Source organism: Tyto alba, unplaced genomic scaffold (assembly GCF_018691265.1).
Source record: "Tyto alba isolate M040663 unplaced genomic scaffold, T.alba_DEE_v4.0 Super-Scaffold_3, whole genome shotgun sequence".
In the NCBI taxonomy this organism is placed as follows: Eukaryota; Metazoa; Chordata; class Aves; order Strigiformes; family Tytonidae; genus Tyto; species Tyto alba.
In genome coordinates this window covers 16,576,867-16,589,137 of record NW_024881304.1, presented here as the reverse complement: position 1 = coordinate 16,589,137, position 12,271 = coordinate 16,576,867, and the positions used below count along the sequence as shown (strand labels likewise).

General features: G+C 42.3%; 1 protein-coding gene across 14 annotated transcripts in view; it reads right to left on the bottom strand.

Annotated features, from left to right (window-relative positions):
* CHL1 (cell adhesion molecule L1 like) overlaps positions 1-6,991 on the bottom strand; it is a 146,759-nt gene extending 139,768 nt beyond the window's left edge. For 6 of the 14 annotated variants that reach the window (XM_042799477.1, XM_042799469.1, XM_042799472.1 and 3 more), the window contains exon 1: positions 2,145-2,215. The gene's annotated coding sequence lies outside the window, so the exon portion shown is untranslated. Of the gene's footprint in view, positions 1-1,963; positions 2,060-2,144; positions 2,217-2,315; positions 2,529-2,796; positions 2,819-6,854 lie in introns of those variants that run through there. The other 8 variants (XM_032985631.2, XM_032985635.2, XM_032985632.2 and 5 more) reach the window with 7 other exon arrangements.
* Between the last annotated feature and the right edge of the window lie 5,280 nt (positions 6,992-12,271).

The following is a 12,271-nucleotide window of genomic DNA, read 5'->3' as shown; positions in this document are numbered from 1 at the left end:
TAGCTGAAGTACAGACTCTTTATTTCAGCCTCAGATTCAGAATTCATTTTATTCCTATTTTGATAAAAGTCAATAATAAATTGCAAGAGTTTAGAGAATGAACTGGTTTAAAAGCTGTGTTGCATATGGTGAAACTTCTAACTCTAGGATGGCTGACAGGTTTTTTTTTTTTAGTAAAGATATTTAATGATACTTGCACATATATTGTGCAATATTCCTGAAGGAACTCCATTACCTCCTACACTCCTTGGTATATTATCTTTTGCATCTTATTTTAATATAGCATAGCCTGGTCCTGTAGTTCATCTGTAAGCCATTCTCCAGTGAGAGCAGAAGCTCGGCCTAAGACCACAGAAACTGGCTAACAAGAATTTTCTAATTTTTAATGACCCTTTGGGAGAGGTGTTTTTTGGCTTGGTTTTATTTTTTTGAAAGATGAAGAAAATTCATTACTTAAGCAACAGTGTTAACACAGCAGTAGTCATGCACTCTAATACTTCACACCAGTAAAAGCCGAGCAGAGGATCACGTGCACAGCTCCAACAAGGCAACGTCGCACGTGTGTTCACAAATGGGAAAAAATTACATATTCATTTTAAGATGCACGTTTTACCCCACCTCCTTTCCTCAAACTTGTAACTAAACTCATAATATTTGTTATTTATTGGTTTAGGAATGCTATTTGGGAGAGCTACATAACAAGTATTTAAGTCACATCAAATGAGCCCTTGACAATCAAACAGAAATACCACCTGTCAGGTCTCTGATGAAATTTTCCAAAACATGTTTCAAGCAAAACTACTTCTAGGTAGCACTGAGAATTAATTTACTTGCTTTCTGTCTGTTAAGTTATGGTATGTTATCCAACAGATCATAGCTGAGCTCCTTTCTACCCCAAAATAAGCAGCAAAGTAACATTAGTCATAGAAGTGAGAGATGAAAATTCTATTTACATTTGCGGTGCCCAACTCACAGAAAACAGAATCTCTTTGCATCGTGGAAAGCTAAACCTAGCTGAGACCACAGATGCTCTGAGCATGCAGCACAAATTCGTAACACACAGCACACGACACTGAGGTTTAAAGATTCTTACGCCTCTCCTGGAGTGCAACACAGTCACACTGCTTCCCCAGAAGAAAACAAAACAAAACAAAACAAACAAAAAAAAAAAAAAAAACAAACAAACAAAAAAAACCCCACAAACAAACAAAAAAAAACCAACACAAAAAAAACCCCAAAACACACACACACAAAACCTGCGGATTTTTATAATTAGGTATTTTCTAATAAGGTACTGCAAGAGGAAAAAAAAAAAAAAAAAGCTCTCCCAAATCATTAGGAAGGAAAGAAACAAGTGTTTGCACAGATGCATGACACCCGGGCTTGCAAACTTGAACCCACCTAAACCACGCGACTGAGCTCCCCTGCCTCCCACGGAGGCCCCCCCGGCTCTGTCCTTGCCCACGCAGAACCCCCCACACACACACCCCCGAGCCCCCCCGCCCCAGGGCTCCGCACCCTCCGGCAAACTTTCCGCGGGCAGCGGCCGCTCCGCCCTCCGCGCCCGGACCCGCTGCCGAGGCCGGGGGAGCCCCGGATCACCCTGGGGGCGGGGGGGGGGGGGTTGGGGGGACCGGACCTGCGCCCCGGGGACCCCCCCTCGCCCTCCAAGGGCTTCCCCCCCACACACACTCTCCGAGCCGCGGGCACTTGCTCGCCCCTCCGCGGGGCTGAGCGCAGCTCCGCTTGCGAATTGCTTTGCCGGGGGAAACGCGGAGCTGGCGGGGCGGGACAGGGAGGAGGGAAAAAAAAAGAGATTAAAAAAAAAAAAAAAAAAAAAAATTAAATGAAAGAGGTTTTGGGTAGAAAGGCAAGGCGGCGGCTGGGCACCCGCGGTCCCTGCACCCCCCCGGCAGCCCCGAGAGGAACACGGACCCCCCTCCCCGCACCCCCCCCGGGTTACCTTGAAGCCCGGCAGCGGGCGGGGGCCGGCGGCGGCGTCTCCACGGCCCCGTCCCAGCTCTGCAAATTAATCGCTCCACCCCCCCGCTTTAAAAAAAAAAAAAAAAAAAAAAAAAAAAAAAAGAGAAAAAAAGCAACACACAACCAAAACCAACCACCCCAAACCCAGCCCCGCTACACACCCACGAGAAGGAAGAGGGGTCCCTCCGTGACTGGCATCACTATCTCCTCCGGCAGAGCTTGCAGGGAGCCATGGCAACGAGCCCCCGCACCTCCCCAAACCGCTGCCCGCCTCCCCCGGGGGGGCCGAGCCGCCCCCCGCCCCGGCCCCGGCCGCTCTCGGCGGTTCCCACCTGCCCGATCCGCCGCCCCCTCGGCGGGAGCCGGGACCCAGCGGCGCCTCCGCCCCGCCGCGCTTCCCCGGGCGGCACCTGGGGATGGGGGGGGGGGGGGGAGGGACGACCCCCCAACCCGGCCCGGCCGCACCTCCCCTGCCCGCCCCCCCCCCCCCTCGGCAACGGGAGGGCTCCGGCGGGACGGGCAGGTTTGGGGGGGGGGGGTGCAGAGTTAGGTGAGCGCCCCCCCTGCCAGCCGAGAGCCAAGGCAGGGGAAAGATGAAGACACGTCCGAATTAGGGGGGGGGGGGGATGAACTTCCCACTGGCGAGACCCTCCGCAGCCCTCACTTCATCACGGAGGTGGGGGCAGCCAAAATCGGGTCAAGGAGGGGACATGAGCTGTCGGGGAACCGAGCGACCCCCCCCGCCCCCTCCACACACACACATACACACACACACACACACACACACACACAACCCCCCCGGCCCCATTTTACCCTTCTCTCGGGGTGCATTTCTTTTCAGAGGGAAGGGTGAGGCATCAGAAAAGCTGGGATGGGGATGGTCCTCCCCGCCCCGTCCGCCTCTGCTCTCCCTCTTGCTAAAAACCCTCCCCATGCAGTCCTCATCGCAACACCCAGGGGGTTATGTATGCAAACCTTTGAAAACCTATCTTCTCCTCGTTTTTTGCAAACGCTCCTCTTCCTAATTTTTTGCTGCATGTGCTCTACAGCACACACGACCACAAAACCAGATCAGGTTTGTGTGCAGGCTTGAACGCTCGGACTTTTTACTTCTGCAATCCCTTTGTGCAACGGGCTAAATTTTTAAGTGATTGGTAAAGACAGTCATCACAAATCTGCCAGTCATTTCCTTAAGCACTCCATCCAGAGACTCTGTGGACGTGGTGAAGGTCACACATAATTATTTTCATAGGGACTGGGACTTCTCAGACAATTTTCTGTCTTGCTGATGACCTTTGGGTCTTTTCTCTGAGCTTTGTCTAATGCAATGAACAATAATCATAAAGAAACATTCACGGACATTAAACCATAAAACCGCCCTACCGAATCACAGTTAGCACTCATGGGGATTATCATTTGAGTTAAAAGTTTTTTCGGACAGTTACAATCACAGTTTGTCGATGCACTGGCCAACTTGTGTTGTTCATCTCCAGTAGATTTAGGAAGGTGAGCTTGCTTTTTGGACAGGAAGTAAATAATTACATTTAAGGAAAGGTATTATAAAATAAAGATGGTAGTAAAAAAAAAAAATAATCTGAAATCTGGTAGGGAAAAGGGTAGAATAATTAAATATACTTATTCTGTGTTAAGAAAGCAAATGCAAAACTCTGTTAAAGCAATGTTATGCCTGATATTTGAGTCATGCAAATTCAGGCAATTCATAGATATAATTTTCATATTAAACTACATTTAAGTTGACTTGTGCCGGTATAAATGCCAACCTTCTCACCAAGTGCATGGAGAAAAGCTTCTATTATGTAAGGGAAGTGTGCTGGGGTGGCTTAGAAAGCTCTGACGCTGGGCAGCCGGGTTTCTGTGCAGCGGCGGCCCAGCCCAGAGCGCGCGGAAGGGGACGGGAGTTCTCCCTTTGAATCCTGCTCTCATAGCCAAATCCTGAATTGACTTACTGTTTCATCCAAAGACAGTGAAATGCTATATTTACAGCACATTGCTTTCCAAAGCAACCAAACAGCTAAGCAACAGGGCTGTGCCCCCATGCAGCGGAAATCTCTGAAAATAAATGGAAAAGGAGACAGCTGTAGAGGAATGCCTCGACCGTGTCAGGGCTGCCGATGCACTGAAAAGCTGTTGGACCCGATGTAAACGTGGCCATCAGAGATCGAGTCAAAATCCAGAGATGACTGGAGATTTACTGAAGCGTTGGCAAAGGCTGAAGGCGCCGAGGGTGGGAAGCTGCGTCCCGCTCGTCTGGGAGCCGAGATAACGGGGCTGGCCAGGGAGCGGGGGGGCTGGCATTGCCCCTCCTGCCACTGCCAAGAGGATGAAAAACAGGGGCGATGCCTCTTCCCCGCTTCTGGCCACCACCACCCTCCTCCCGGGATGCCTCAGCGGTACCAGGAGTTTCCAGGTTGATTTTTGCAGGGCTCTGACACAAAGAAGAGGGACGACAATTTAATTACCTCCAGTGACTGCTTGAGGCAGGACTGCTGCCAAAATCAACTTCCTAGGCTGCCCATACCTACACTGCTGCATCCACTATCCAGATACGCCGTGCCACAAACAGAAGGAAGCTGGGCTTGCAAAATGCAGCTGCCACATAGACTTGAAATTCCCTGCCTAGCTGGCCCAACTTTTAGATCATCTCTGGCAACACGATTTCCCCCCGGGTCTTCTCCCTTTTTCAGGTTTCAGGCCATGATATAGAAACCACTAACTGGTTGTAATTTTTCGACACAGAATCATGCAGAAAGTTTTCCTTCCACTAGGAAGCCAGCTGATGGAAAAGTCAAAGTATGTCAGTTTACCAAAATCTGCTCCACACTTCCAAAATAAAATGTGTCCATGTTCATAAGATATGACACTGATCACATCTATTTCCGAGACTAGGGTTTGCCTTAAGTGAAGTGTAAATAGAGATAATCCATTGTACTTCAGATTTCACTGAGTAATGAAACAGGGCAAATGTCATTGCACTTAAGTCTGCACAGAACAAAAATAAAGACAGAGAAGCACAGTTTGGTCCTCTCCGTGTCTCCACAGAACTGCTCTTTTTTTGGGATTTCCTGCTGAAAATCAAGGAACCTTTTCATCAAACCCACTACTCAATGTGAGAATGAGTACAACGTTGCTAGAAACATCAGAAAAATTCATGAAATCTCTCTAGGCTAGTGCGGATCACATATTTAAAATACACCTTAAATGTATGATAATGTCTCAAATCTAGTGTGAAAAAAAAAAAACCCTCAGAATGTTAACCTCAGGAATTATCGAAAGAAATCAGAAGGAATAGAGGGTGTGTTTGTGCCTATTGCAACTTTAGCTCATTACCTGCTTCACCAAACGTACTCCCTCAAGAAACACCTACTGTTTTAAAATCGGTTCCAGCCTGATAGGAGGCTGAGAAGATTTCCAGTCTTACTCTAAATGCTATTTAAGATACAAGAAACACTCAAGACAAAAAAAGAGATCGGCCAGATTTTCTTTAGAGAAAATTCATTTTGCTTGTAATTGCCAGCACATATCCCACTACCACAGCTCGTTAATAAAGATGATGTAATTTTTTAAATAGGTAGATATGCAAAAATGTGAATGTACTTGAATATCAAGAGCCACATTTTTATAAATATATATATTATATATATATATTTTTTTTAAATATGCTTCTGGGAATCCATTTTGGCCCTGGACTAATTAAATAGCTAAGATAGTTGACATCATGCCAACTAGCATTTATTCCATATCAAAATTTGTTTTGGAAATTATGTCCTGCTGCAACATCTCACAGTATTTTCATTAATTTTGGAATTTTTAGAATTTTTAAATTATACCAGCTGATATGTCTATTGAAAGGCACAAAGCTGTACTATAAACTTTGAGCTCATACGGAAGGATTTTAACTCTAAAGGGAAAAACATAGATGAGATAGCGAGTGATGCATATCCTACTAATGGTTTATTAAACATGTATCTGAGTATAAATCATCAGTGCTTAGCTTTGAAATGTTGAATGTTAGATGGTCTTGACCAGAGCAGAGAAGCTACAGATGTGCTAGAACATGCTCATCTATTATTTCATAATGAGAATACAGGAAAAATTCACATGATCAAAGGACAGCAAATTTAAAATTAATTAAAGAAACTACCACTTTTCGCAGTTTGAATCAATCCCAGGAATTTAGGCCTTGAAGAACCTGGAATGAAATGTTAGGATTTTTTTTTCTTAATATAATTTTTTAAAGGCTGGATAATTTTATGACTGCTAATAACATTTGTAACTATGCAAGCTAAGATAATAACAATGGTAATCAAATCTCATGCTTCAGGGCATAAATTGATTGCTTGAAGGGGCTATGGAGGTTTTTCTTTTTTTCCCACTACTGAGTACATGATTTCACAACTGACTAAGTGCATTACTAGGGGAGTTTGCTACTGCAGCTAGACAATTGATCTAATCCATAGGAACAAATATGACACCAAAATACAGTGAGCTGCCTATCTGCTTTGCAAACACTAATAGATTTAGGATCAAATTCAGTGAAATATTGAGTTCTCATTTTCCTGTTAGTTTCCTACATTTCGTTTGAAAGAAAGCAATAAGGTCTGGATTTAGGAAAACCAAACCAAACCAAAACAAAACAAACAAAAACAAACAAATAAAAAAAAAACAACAACAACAACAAAAAAAAAAAAAAAACACAAACCCAAAACCAAACAACCCCTCCACAAAACTTACAAGTACAAATTTCACAATGAATCTTAAAGACCCAAGTTAGGCAAGTGGGCTCCTCCATAGTTAAGTTCAGATCCAAAGATCAGCGTGAAAAACAATCAATTCTTAGAGTATCAACTCACCACACAGGCTGACCCATGCATCTCCTGTGGCCAGCTTATAAAATCTTGCTTTCGAAGACGACCATATGTTCCCATCAAAAAAAAAGAGGCTGTGGTCACTTTTCTTTGAAAAATAGGCACAGCAAGAGATGAGAGAGCTCAGCCTGGAGATGAGGATTCAGGATTAATTCCCAGCTGTACAAGAAAGCTCCACACAAGTTTGCACTCTGTTCCAGGACAGACAGACCAAGCTCTGTAGAACGTATTTCATCAAGCAGAAAGTACTTGAAGGTTCAACTGGACCCAACCTGGAGCAAAACTGAGCCTCACTGTTGTTATGGCATTTGTGGAAAGAAGGGTTGAGCGCCAGTGGTGCCACAAGTCTATTCATGCTTTTTCCTTCAAGCATTCACTAAAGATCCTAGAACCTGTTCAGAAAGCTTCTTTATGAATGAATATAACATGTAATATTTAAGAACAACTTTGTAGTTCGTCATCTTTGACATCATTGCCTGTTAAGTGAGACTTTTATCATTCCGGGTTTTAATTTGGGGTTGATTTTTGGCTTTGGTTTGTGGCTTTTTTTGTACTGCGCGATAGTGACATTCCCGGACACAGCACTTCAGAACTCCGTAGCACAGGTTTCAAGTACATACATGTACTATAAGTAGAGATCTAGTCTAGCTGGCCACGCCACCGTAGACACCTTCTCCATTGGGGGCCTGCCCTGTTATCTAGTTGGCATGTGGCAGTTTTGGGACGAAGCTACGAAACCGTAAGTCAAGCAGCAAGGCTGTGCCTGAATGGCAGACCAACGCATGCCCAGTCATCCACCACACAATGGGACAAGGTCATTTATAAAGAAAAGCAAGTACCACGTGCACAAAAAGTGCTATCTGAAAATGTATCTTTGGTCGCTGCGCAGAACTGGCACGAAGCCCAGAAAGAGCAAGACACAATATTTAGAGAAGTGGAATCGTGACTCAGGTCAGGACAATGGCATTGATCTCATTCATTTGTGGAAGAGATTAAAGAGGCCTAGGAATAAAGATTTTCTTTATTTCCTGAACAATAACTGCCAGTTGCCGGACAAAACATCAGCAACAAGGTCCCCATGGTTGTTCTTATTCTTGCCTAGTGCAGAGGTGAGATATGTAGAATGAAGCCTTTGCCTGGATAACACATGAACACAGTCAGAGCTTTTTTAATGATGTAGATGAGACCTATCACTCACCAACTACTGAATAAAATGCTTTCTTTTTGCTTGCTGTCAAGGTCAACTGGCATAATTTGCACAAAATGCCTATTGCCAAAACGCTGCATTGATATAACACAACCCGGTTATCTATACTCCCCTACACAAAAAATAAACCCAAGTATTTTAAAGAAATGGTTTGTGCACATTTTTACACTGAGAGTCAAACCCGTTTGGATTATAATAGCAAATAACATTTACAGAATTACTGTAGCTACCCTTGAAACCAAGCAGTCACAGTTATGAACGTAAACAGCTAATTCAGAATTACCAGGGACCCCCCTCCCAAGTTCTGCAGACATGTGAACAAGATGATTACCGAGGGGTTCATTTGGTTTTCATGAGAAAAGAAGAAATTACACTGATCTCCTAAAACAGGGACAAACAGTGGTCTTGGCTAATGCTTTCATTTGTATTCTTCCATTTTGTACGTCCATATAGTGAACCAATTTTATTAAAATAACCTACGATAAAGTCCAAGTCAAAAACAAAGCACTAAATGGGTTGTTGCTGAACCATTTGGTGCTCCCTGCGTTCCTTTACCAATTTAATCTGACTGGTGGGTTGCAGGGTGTTCAATAGGTCACCTGCATCAGCAATTTCAGTCCAGACAATTTGCTTCTAAATACTACATGGTATGATACACATTTTCCAATTACATTTCAGACTGCTTTTAAATTCTAGCAGACAGACAATGTTACACGAAGAATAGAAGGCTTAGGAAAAAAAACAGCATACAAATAACTGTATATTAAAACACTTTTTTTCTGCACAGTCAATCTATCAGAAGTTATACAAAATTATTAATGCAAACAGGGAAGCAATAGCTTGATCAACAACAGAAGACTTCTTTTAAAAATATTGGCAATTCTCCTGTAACAGAGTACATAAGTGATTTATCTTCTCCAATGTCCTTCAGACAAGACATTCAAGGAGAAAAAATTAGTACTGTGAATATCAGATACAATAACTGGGAAAACATTAGGTAAAAACAAGCTTACTTCTCTTTTACCCTTTAACCTTTTATGTATATTTATATTTATATATTTATATACATATATACAAATTGATGTTATGGAAACACAGGAAATTTTCTTAAAAATAAGCATCGCTCAGTAAATAATGGAAATACTGTCACCAGGTCAAGATAATTAGTGTGTATCAAAAATTACATTCTTACAAGAATGAAACTAAGGACACCCTTTAAAGTCTGGGGATTACCAAAATTATCAAATGAATTATACTTGCAAGGTATGATAATATACCCTAATAGTTTTAATAGACCGTGCAGGCAATACTTAGCTTTTTTATTTTCAGTGTCTAAGTTAAAAGAATAAATATTTCCAAAAATTTCAAATCAAAACTAACAGTAAATGGAGGTCCGTGGTGCAGGGTGACCTTAACCCTTTGGCTAGCTGGCTGTAAGCAAGCCATACGCTTTTTCAGAACAACCAGTAAATGCAATGGGAGGGAGCAAGGAGCAAGGAATGCAAGTCATAGAATTAGGATCCCTATGGAGAATCTATACTCTGAGTGGGACATAAGTCTGAGGGGGACTTAAGAACCATAGGTTAAACCTTATCTGTTTGTAGGGCTACAAAATCCATAGCTGTATAAGCAGAGGATATTAAGTAGGTATAAAAATTCTCTATTGCTTTTTTATTTTGTGCTGGTATGTATTTTGAAATTAAAGTGTCTAGTTCTGCCATCTGCAGCTCAGGATGGATAGCAAACTACTTGTTAGGATTCAGAAAGGAGTTGGGAAACAACTGCAGCATTGGAAAGTACATCTTCTAGTGAGCAACGAAAATTCATCAAGTAGCATGTTAAAAGGTGATTAGATCCCAGTCTGTGGTACCAGAGGGAATAGGTATTTTGTAACGGAAGGCTCCTCTATCCAGCTGACAAAGTATAACAAGATCTAATGACAGCAAGTTTAATTAACCCTTTAGCAAAATTTTCCTAGTGGTAAATTTTTCATCATGAGCCATTATAACGACAAGACAACATATTTTTCCTAAAAGTACTTTTTAGCTCAAGAAAAAATACTGATTTGGGAATGTATAATATAAGAAATTCATGTTAGTTGACCACAGAGGTTGTACTGCAGCCCTTGCTGATGCCCAGCAGCAACAGAAGCACAACTAAGCGCAAGGTCTAGGCTAACAGAACCCTGGAACAAACCCAAGATCTGCTGCTGCAAAGATGACCTCAAAAGAAACCCATTAATCCAAGTCATGTCAACAAAAAGAAACTGGTTTTGAGGCCTGTCTAGCCATGAAGTAGCTGCAGCTGTAGCAGACGATGCAGGTTTATCTTACTCTCCTCCTCCTGTTCCTGACTTCATGGCCCAGCTCTGGGATGGAGCAGAAAAAATCCTCAGTTACAACAGCTACATCTTGCTTGAGGGCTTGAAAAAGTTTCTCAAAGAGGTAATATGCTCCCTCAGAAATCAACAGCAAAAGCAGGTATATGTCATCTTAAACGTGCATACTAGGTTGACTAGATACTAAATCCAACACGGCGGGGAAACAATGCCAGAGAAAAACTGCTGTCAAATTCACCTGTATTTAGATTCATGCAGGTGTGCTATGTTACATACTGATATAATGATATAGAATTACCATGAAGTTCAAGCTGAGCTGACTTCCAGCTCCTTGAAGTTAATATAGTTGTGACACTTTTCATCAGCTGAAAATTTATCCTATATACTTTTCTAAATATATCTATCATCTCTAACAGCTCCCAAATTTTAACTTCGTTGAAACTGCTTTCTCAGTCCTTCTGCCATCTGCTTTTTTGCTGGGCTCACATGTGCTTCTCTGGCAGTGACTCTGTAGAACATACTAAAGCAGTGAAAAGCACAACGGAAAGTATATTTTTAAAGTGTCTTGCCTCATTTGGGAGTTAAATGACATATCAGAAATGCATAGCAATTTAAAAAATAGCAGAAGCCAATACATCTACATTTGGCTATAAATTTCGCTGCAAAGTATTCACTGACTGCTGACAAAACCCACCTCTCACAAGGTCCGTGAACACAGCCCAGCATATATTCCACACTCGAAGAGTCTCACACATCCCTTATACAACCACTGAAGAAAGAAATCCCCATGCCAACATTCAAACTCTGGACAGGAATGCAAGTCAGACATCATTTTGCCGTGATGACAGTAATCACCAATGTACAAAAGGAACTTTTGAAAAAGGAATTGTTTCTAGAAAGCTATACCCAATCCTCTGTCCAAGTTGTGAACACCCAAACTGTTTATATTTCTCTTACCTTTGCTAGGATGAGCATCCTTCCCCAGTGCCGTCCATGATGCGCTGAAATACATTAAAAGACTTCCATACTTTCTTGATATAGGGAGCAGGAAGAGAGAAGAGGTTACCATTTTCTTTCAAACTATGAATAAAGCAAACAAACTGTTTCAAATTTTACTTCTTGCTATGTGACAGCGTCTCATTCCAACCTATATAGTTATCTTCTGGATTCAGCGGTTAATTTATCCCCTAAAGTGTAGAAGAGACTGTATTTTCTCTTCTTGCAATAGTCAGTTGATACAATCTTATGTATTTGTTGAAAATGGATTATTTTGTTCTCCACCCTTATTGCCAAGAGATTGGACTGACTGAAAATAAAGAGGGATGTTAAATAATGTAACTGCAGCAAAAGCAAAGCCAGAAAGACCTAACAAAAAACAATAAAAAAGGAAATCATTATAAGATAATCTGTCTATTCAAAGTAGGAGTAAGCAGAAATGGAAAGACAAAAGAAGACTTCGAAATAGGTATGGCTTCCTCTGAGCTGAGTTTTTGCACTCATAAAAGTTTTAATTCTACATGAAGATGCATTTCTTCAGGCACAGCAGTCAAAATATAATGGGGCCCTTAGGTGGAAAATTAGAATATAAAGGCTATCAACTGCCAATTAATCTTGTGAGGTCAGTGGGAAACAGCCAGAATTGCTGTTTCCAGATGGGTGAAAGGACGCTGTGGAATTTAATTTATCCTGTTACCAATGCACTCTGGCAGATCTCTGAGCCCATGCTCTCAAAAAAGGAACTGAAAGACCAATGAGTCGGCAAGATTTGGGGCTTTATGTGTCAGTTTCTGATAGTGCCTAGGCTAGAGATGTAAATTCATCCACTAAGTGGATAGATGGGACACGCTGCTGTGCCAC